The following is a 9,221-nucleotide window of genomic DNA, read 5'->3' as shown; positions in this document are numbered from 1 at the left end:
ATACATACATACATACATACATACATGCGTACATACATGCATACATACATAGAATACAAAGTGAAAATGAGAAAAAACAACTAAAGGTATTGCGAATTAAATCCCAAAATAATCCAAGAGTTACAAACTCAAGTCCTAGGAATTTACAGTCCTGAAAAAAATTCTGTAAAAGTCCAGGAAAAATCCCAAAACTGAAGTCGAGGACGTGTCTTTGGTAGCTTATGTAGTGCTGATGTGTCAACAGTCTTTTGTTGAATCACAGTAATATAATTCCAGTTTGAATTCAATATAAATTCCAGCGAATTTTATCAGAGCACTTTTGAATTTCCAAAGAAAATAATCACTTGAATTCAATAATTGGAAGAAAATAAAATTCAGCCCAAACTGTTTGATACATACTACAAAATGAAAGTGCTTGATATTAAAGTACGAATGGCCAGGTCTCATACTTACAACATTGTACTGATCTCTGCTTAACCTCAGTCCACAATCAGCATTTTCTATTTTAAAAACCCATTACCTAATAGAAAATAACCTTCTAGAATGATTCTGATGTTTACAAAATAAAAACCATAACCTGTAAAATTCACTTAGGAATGCCCAAAACCCTGATCCAAATAACATATTCACTTATTCTATTAATATTAATTCTGATAATAAGCTCATACACATTGAGAATAATTCAGCTACTTATTAGTTGTTGACGCAAAATAAAATAAAATAATAAAAACGTTAATCAGGTCAAGCAGAAATGAACCCAGTTTTGGACAAGGTCAAGTCCATCATACAATGTTACATTACAATAGCATGTAATGAAATATATATTCAAAAATTAACGCTAACACACAAACAAATATTTAAAATAAATATACATAACAAGAGAAAAATGAAATTCCTTTCACAATACAATATAATCATTCATCACTAAATATAGGCCTTATAATTAATAAATTTAATCATTAATAATTATTATGAGTCTTGTAGATTTATCAAATATAAACAGCGTGAAAACACAAAAAAAACAATTCTTGCATGTAGAAGACCCAAAATTTGAAAGATTTTTTTAAAAACTAGAACTAAATAGAGACAGAAAATAAATAAAATATATTTTTCGTCATCTAAATTTAACAGACATCGGTGCTCTCATTGTACAAATATAAGAGAAAGTACTTGCTTTTAGTAGCAACAATACAAAAGAAGTATTTTCGCTACGTTATAACACTAAGTGCATTTTAACTGATGTTATTTATTTGTTAAGCTGTAAAAAATGTAACATGCAATATGTTGGACAAACACTTCAACAAGTGTGTAAGAAAATGAGTAATCATCGCTTTCTTATAACTTTTTGTTAGAGATCCTCAGTTCTCCTCTAATAATTCGATACATTTTAATGCAAATAATCACTCTACTCGGTTTTTTTGTTGTTCATGGCCATTGAAATTGTGCACGGAGACATGCATATACTGATGAAAGAAAGTTATTCAATTCATAAGTTAAATACTTTTTGTGTACAAATGGCCTTAATACCAGGGAACTATATAAAGTTGTGTAAAATGTTAATTTAAAAATGGACATGTTGTAAATCCTTTATAAAAATATAATTATATACGTGACTGTATCTACTTCATGATTTTGCTCTCTCTCTCTCTCTCTCTCTCTCTCTCTCTCTCTCTATATATATATATATATATATATATATATATATATATATATATATATATATATATATATATATATATATATAAGCAACATGTTAAAATTACAAAAATAAGATAAGCTTAAATTAACTGACAGAGAGCAAATAATATAAATTTTAATAAGAAATATATAACCTGACCAAATAAGAATACAGTTGATTACATTGTTTATTAGTATTCGGTTAGTATGTGAATTATTTTTATTTATATTGTTGGAGAATTATTTAATCTACTTAACATAAATGTTATCTTTACCTTAGAAGAACGATTAAATACGGAATAAAATTAAGCCATAATATTTATAAATTTTTTGTTGTTGGGGGGATGGGGCGGTTTTGCGAATGCGTTAATGACATTTGTAAGACCAATAAATCATGCGCTTACCAAATATTATCAATTCCATTTATATAAGCAACAGATTCATTGACATGGTTCTTAACAGAAATATTTTACCATTTTTTGTGCGTATTTTTTTTTATTTCGTAAGACATTTGCTTTGCAAGTATAAAATTTGTTTACAGCCATCTATATTAAGGATTATATAATATAAATAATTTATACTATTTTTAGAATATTGTGAAATTCTGAGGCACCAAATATATAGTTAGATGCAAATTTTGCAAGCTGAATAGACATCAGTAATGATTTAGGTGAAATGGGGCGTTAGATTGCAACTAAGATCGTATGTGACGGAGTGCAATTTAATGATGAAGGGCAATACGAGTGTAAATTTATGTAAGGATCCTCCTCCTCCTCCTCCTCAACATCAGCAGCAGCATCAATATCATTCTATAATACATTCTTTGAAAGAAAGGTTAATCCAAAGATTGATGCTGCTGTTAGTTATGTATTACGACTGTATGATCTTAAACTATGTAACAGGAAGAGCGAAAACCAACAAGTTTTGTAAAATTTTGCAAATAATTTCTTTCCCTTGAATACAAAGAAATTTTTTTAAAACTACTCACAGTATTCTGAACTAATTCCCGAAATAATCCTAAAGGTTATATCACAAGCCCAAACGTATCGGTATTTTAAATGAATCCCAGTGGTGATCCGAATGAATTCCACACTTGTATGTGATTAAGGGGCCAGTAGATTGGAATAGTGTTGATATGCCTACAGTCTTGATGTATGACAATGATATCATTAATAATTTCCTTTCAGTGAATTCACAATAATTCCAAGATAGTAATTTCGTCAAAAAATGGCCATTGAGAACTTTGTAATTCCAGTGCTGAAATAAATCAATTAAATTTTTTCAACCGAACCCAACTTGATTCCACTAACGCTGATGCTAAGACATGGAACAAATAATTCTGAAGAAAACTCCATTTATATAAAACAATTTCCAAACCAGGATTAAGGTCAACTTAACGGAAATTTCGTTCAAACTGTAAAATATATTTTTAAAGCAAATTATAAGGTTAGAATCAAGGCTGTATCTAGAGCCTAGTAAACATGTATAGAAGTATATAAGCTAAAATCATAAACTGGTATTAGCAAATAACGAAAGAAAAGTAAACGTTGAGAAGTCAGGTATGCCTCTATCCTCAATATAGAACAAGGTCTATAACACAAAATATATATACATAACAGGTGTAACAACAATATTTATGCTAATATTAAGTATGTAACAAGAAGACTGATGCTAATTTTAGAACAACCACACCAATAATTGGTGCTTATTTTAATAATCGCAATAAAATAGTTATGATTATCTTAGGAAGTTTGACCAGGCGATTCAAACATAAAACAAACATTTTCTATCACAGACTGGTGGTTTTATGTCTGGTAATTTAATGATTAATGTTGGAGAAAAATAAACAGGTACGATTGATTTTGTATCATTTAGACAGGTACGATGGATTTTGTATCATTTAGAGTCAAATTCGGTGATCATGAAAAGGTTACAAAATATTATAATATAGAGGGTCAAAGAAATACAATTTCTAGCGACGGTCTATTAATTAATCTAGCCACAACAAGTCGAGCTTGGTTTGGACTGTCCAATTACCCTATAAGTAGGCCTAATAATGATAGCAGTACGAACTAATAATATAAAAAAGGTCTTTAAGATCCCATTGATAAGAACGTCATTGCCAATAAACTCTAAGTATCACCCCAAGGCAAGAGGAACGCGTGGAAACCGTTTAGACAGTAACGGCAACATCATTAAGAACTGAATGCTTTGGGTGGAGCTGATGTTACTCTTGTCTTGGGGTGATGGAGCCTTCCACGTATGTGTTAGCAATTTAAATTTCAGGTTAATAACTGATGGATACTCAAGTGTTATGTTCTGACGGGTTAATGCTAAAAAAGTTACTATTCTCAAAGATTTATTGTCATAGGTTAAAATATAAGGCATTTTATCTACCATGGGCATGCAAATGTCAATCGAAAGAAATTTATTAATCACGATCTAGACGTTCGATAATCCGCGACAGTAAAACGCTCAAGCTCCGTTGGTATTGTCTAGAAAACTGCGGAGAGCTACTTGATCGTCTACGTTACAATATGTCCTTAACTTACCTGAAATACCTTAGGTAGAAAATCATAGATATAATTCACTTATTATATCAAAGGCATATTTTAAAATACGCTGATGTAGTCTGGGATGGATGTTAAGAAACGGACTCTGATATTCCTACCTGAATATGGAAAATCAGAAAGCGATTTCTTGAAAATTAAGAAATTCATTACCCGGCACAAAATAGCGTTCCTGATTATTTTTCTGGTGATCACAAATACTCTGTCATTCATACTAGAGCCAGAAACCAATGTAGCCACCTCAACAAAGATCTGTAAGACAATCACCTGGTAGACAACCCAGTATGCAAGTGTGGCGTAGAAGAAGAAATCGCATATCATTACTTATTGCAAAGGCAAAATCTGATACTTAGTCCTAATGAAATGCCCGTCTCGAGCTCTATAAACACTTTATTTTAGCATACCTTAACATGTAAATGAGCAAAATTTAAATACTTTAAATTAGTTTTGAAAACACTAATGTTTCTTCGTTTGATTATAAATATAAATGCTATTAATAACATCACTATTCCTCAGACTGTATAATGACCAACTGATATTTGTATAGGAGCACTGCATGCTCAAGGCAATTCCTTCTGACGTTTGGTAACATCATTGTCTACTTGCCTTGTATATCTCTCATCTTTTTCCCCTTACTTGAAGTTTATTTTCTTTAACTATCTGCACACCTAATTTCTTGTTATTTTTATTTATCGTCCCTTTTATTTCTGCCACTTTTCATGTTTGATTAATTTGTATCATTGTATTTGTATGGGAAGGGCTTATCAAATGTTGTGAGAACTTGTAGCCAGACCGCTTTTGCATCAATTAGCAAATAAAATACGTTTCAACCAATAAATATCTTAATATCTTCATACTTAAATAACCATCGATCAGAGACATTAATTTGTATGAAAAAGATACAACTACGTATCCCTCATAACCTGTTATAAAACATCTGTCGTGATTCGGGGCTTTTAATAAAGAAACGATGACATACCTGTATATGTTTCCAAATTGCTGCAATTATACTCAGAATAAACTCTGTGACACTAGCCCTTAGATATGTCTTGCGAGCACAATTTAGCTTGTATCTAATGTTCAGTCTGGACTCACACAAACATATAATACGTATTCATCATCTAAAGGAAGTCCAGTGATTATAATACTACGTCGTTGAAAACACTCCAATCACTTAGCTTAAAGTCTAGCTCTAGCCACTTCATTTTCGGTCTAGCTTATTACTTTAACTCACATAGTGAAATTCTGCAAAAACCATGATTTTGAAAATTTAATAACTTTAAATTTGTGAATGCTCATGATCAAATCTATGTTTACCAGTAAAGACACATCATTTTCGTTTGACCTACATGTGTTTAAAATATGTTTTTTGAATTCTGCACCAAAGAGTCAGCTACTAATTTCAGTAATGAGTTTTCCAATCTCAAGTATGTAAAACGACTGAGTTCCATCAGTAAAGCAATGCCTATGGTTTGTTCAGTTACAGTTAGGATAAGCTCTCAAGAGATTCATTTTACTCAAATCTTCCTTTCATTATCAACCAATTCTGGTCAACCAAACTCATATATCCTCTATTTTATCTTCACCCATTTCTAGACTGGTTCCCATTCTTTCACAGCATTAGTATCGTGAGTCCTATAAAAGTCCTATATAAGTATCGTAAGTCCTATATAAATCCTATATAAGTATTGTAAGTCCTATATCCATCCTTGATTTATTTGACAGACCTATGAATAGTAGTAGAATGAATAATTAAACAGACCGTATCTACTTGTCAAAGATGACATTAGTAAATATTAAATTGTATTGTACGTTTACATACACAAAACCTATGACGTTTGAACTTCTTTAAAGAAAATCAGAAAAGATATATTAAACAAAATCTGTCTAATCAAGAATTACCTCTTAATTATTGTCATTTATTCCTAAGATTGAACTATTTAACGAGAGTATGCAATAGATGAGTCAAAGATCAATATGACCATCTATGTGTGAATGTATTACTACATAAACGATATTTAAATCACTGAAATTACATAAATGATAAATTGTATAAATTTTAAATATCTGATTGCATATATATTAATCGGTGTTCAAAACACTCTGCCTCGCATAGTCCAATCTACACTACCTCCCCTCCCCTTTCAAGGCAATAGTTGCTATATCTGAAAGTGTTTAATATCCCACTGAAAGTAACTTTTTATTTATACAAAGGGTATTACTTTTGCTTGTTATCTACAACTAGAACCATAACTTTACTTTTATAGTCAAATTAATTGTGCATGCATATATGGATTCACTGTAGGGCTGTTCTTCTTTACAGAACTCACAGCATTAATTCAGTTCCCATAGTAAACCTATGCAAACACCATGGTATTAAAAATTCAATAATTTTAAAATGTTTGAATCCCCATGATCAAACCAATATTTTTCAGTACAGACGCATTATTGATGAAAGTTTCTGTGTAGATAAAACCCTATGTGCTTTCAATTCTGCACTACAGAGTCACGTGCTAATTTCAAGCTCAAGTCTGTAAAACGACTAAAATTCATTAAAAAAACAAACAATGTCTTTGTTTTTTGTTCAGTTACAACTACAATAAACCAACATAAGATTTAAAAAAAAACAACTAAAATCTTATTTTCATTAGAAACCAAGATAGGCCAACTCGTAGATTCTCTGTCCTCACCCATTTGAGTCTGGTTTCCATTCTTCCATATCATTAGTTCCGTGAGTCCATAACGACGATACCAGCTTAACAGGTACAAAGGGTTGGATCTTACTGTTAGGGACCGTTGTATTTTCAAAAATAAACAGAAAAATTATCTGTGATTGGTGCATTACGTAAATGTTATAGCTTCTGTCAGTCTTAAAATTAAGCAGAGTCGCTTGGCATAATGTGAGATTGTGTTAATTCCTATATAGATCATATTTTGTAGTTTCATTTTCTTTTGTAAAGTTTTCTGTGCTGTCAGGATAACGCTTGTCCTGATTTAGGTCCAACAGAGTTATCTCTCTTAAACGCAGTTTGGTACCCTGTTATGTTGTTGTGAAATTGACAATCTAATATTTTTGTTGGATTGAATAAATATTTATTTCACCAAAACGTTGTCATCGAGTTCTATGGAAAAAAAAACAATTGGTACTGTGACACCTATAGAAATTTAAAAACTTTACTGGTTTGATGTAAAACAAAACGACACATACTATTTTTGGTCAAATATTGACAGATTTTTACCAATAAAATGTATGAAATCTGCAGAAAATAATATATGATGGCTAAGGATGTGGGGCACGGGTGGGGGCAGCTTTTGATGGATTTATTTGAGTTGGGTCAAAATCAGTTATGTAAACACGATATAGATGATTTTGGAAAATATTAAAGATATTGTTTTCCTTCCCACATTTCTTTTTATTGTCCGTCAATAATTGTTCCATTTTTCACATTGTTTTTTCCTTTAAATTATTTCTGCAGTTTATTTAGATAAGTTCTTTTGCATTCTCTTTTGTAGAACTAGCAGAAATGTCAACATATAAGAGGAGTTTCTTTATGTTAGCATTTCGCATTGACACTTGCTTAAGCCCATTTATAACGCTCTGTTGACTGTCAATGAATTCCAATTATATATGCCCAACCTGTTTTTTTCTTTCTTCTGAAATTGTTTCATATAAGGCCAATCATTTGTGAGAGGTAACCACTCACAGTCCTATACTGTCCTTTCCTTTAATTCAATTCTCTCTTGTTCCACATTAAGGCATTCTACAGAACATGAATTATTCATTATGCGGCAGCCTTCTCATCTCAGTCAACAAAACTGAATAATTCTTTAGGCCTCCACAACATACTGAACTCTGAATTCTAGGCTTTCACTTTTATCAATAATCAGTTTTGAATATTTTAATTGTATGCAAGTTAATGCATGTTTTCGTGAACTAATTATATTGCTTGGAAAATATATCGCAGGAAATAAAAATAGCCTCCCTTTTGTATACCTTTCAGTTATCTCCCTTACACCATATGTGACATTTCAATAGCTAAAACTCACTTTCAGTGTAAAAAAAACAACAGATTTACTGCGAAATATGAATCTTGATGCAAATGTCAGTAATGGAAAATGTTGAACACCGATACAGTGGTGTCTTTTTTTGTGGGTGGGTGGAGGTATTTGTAAGCCTAAGATAAGGCCATGATCGTTTATTTCATGTGTAGGGCTAATTGAAACTATATAGAAGATCTACATAATATAAATTATGCACCCTTTTATTTCAGATAGGAATACACCTGATATTTTGGTGCTTGTAAGGGATGCTGTAGAAAAAGTGCCTTTGGACTGTCCTTGAACACACGGAGCAGCGCCTCCACATATTTGTCACAGGTACGTTGATAAATCCCCTTTCTCATTTTTCGCTCTATTGCCTTTGTATCCTCATGTTTGATGCACACTTTCCTCTTAACGCCATTGACTCACTATACTTGCTGTTTGTCCTTGGCAATTTTCTGTTTTATTCTACTTTCGCTGCAAATCCATTTTAACTGCTCGAAAGCTGTGATCTACTCAGGGCCGGCGCTACCATACTGTATAGGCAAACTAGGCAGCCGCCTAGGGCGCTGATTTCAGGGGGCGCATTTTTAAATTTTTTTTTATTGTTTATAAATTTTGAAATTGATATTTTCGGAGGGGGGGGAGGCCCGCAAGAATCTAACCTTGCCTAGGGCGCCAGATAGTCTGGCCGGGTCTGGCGCCGGCCCCCGGCCCTGGATCTACTATATTGATGACATATAGGCTTATTGCATGAATTTAAAGAAGGGACGCCATCCGTGTTACAAATACGATGGCAAGGTATTGACCTCAAGTATCTGCAGTCAGTGTAAAGTGTTGAAATATTATAGTTTATGTTAATATTGCATCATGTTCACCTCTCTCTGGAGTTATTTGTTGTGCCTAATCAACAAATATAATATTATTTATTTT

At 32.0% G+C, this 9,221-nt stretch overlaps 1 long non-coding RNA gene across 1 annotated transcript in view; it reads right to left on the bottom strand.

Moving 5' to 3' along the window:
• Window positions 1-5,385, bottom strand: part of LOC149799180 (uncharacterized) — a 9,873-nt gene extending 4,488 nt beyond the window's left edge. The window contains exon 1 of the long non-coding RNA XR_016421102.1: window positions 5,227-5,385. This is a non-coding gene — a long non-coding RNA (uncharacterized LOC149799180). The remainder of the gene's footprint in view (window positions 1-5,226) is intronic.
• Window positions 5,386-9,221: the final 3,836 nt, after the last annotated feature.

This window comes from Sinohyriopsis cumingii, chromosome 5, assembly GCF_028554795.1.
Source record: "Sinohyriopsis cumingii isolate HCF-2022 chromosome 5, ASM2855479v2, whole genome shotgun sequence".
Taxonomy (NCBI): domain Eukaryota; kingdom Metazoa; phylum Mollusca; class Bivalvia; order Unionida; family Unionidae; genus Sinohyriopsis; species Sinohyriopsis cumingii.
The sequence above is the reverse complement of the archived record's forward strand: the minus strand, read 5'-3'. Positions and strand labels throughout refer to the sequence as shown.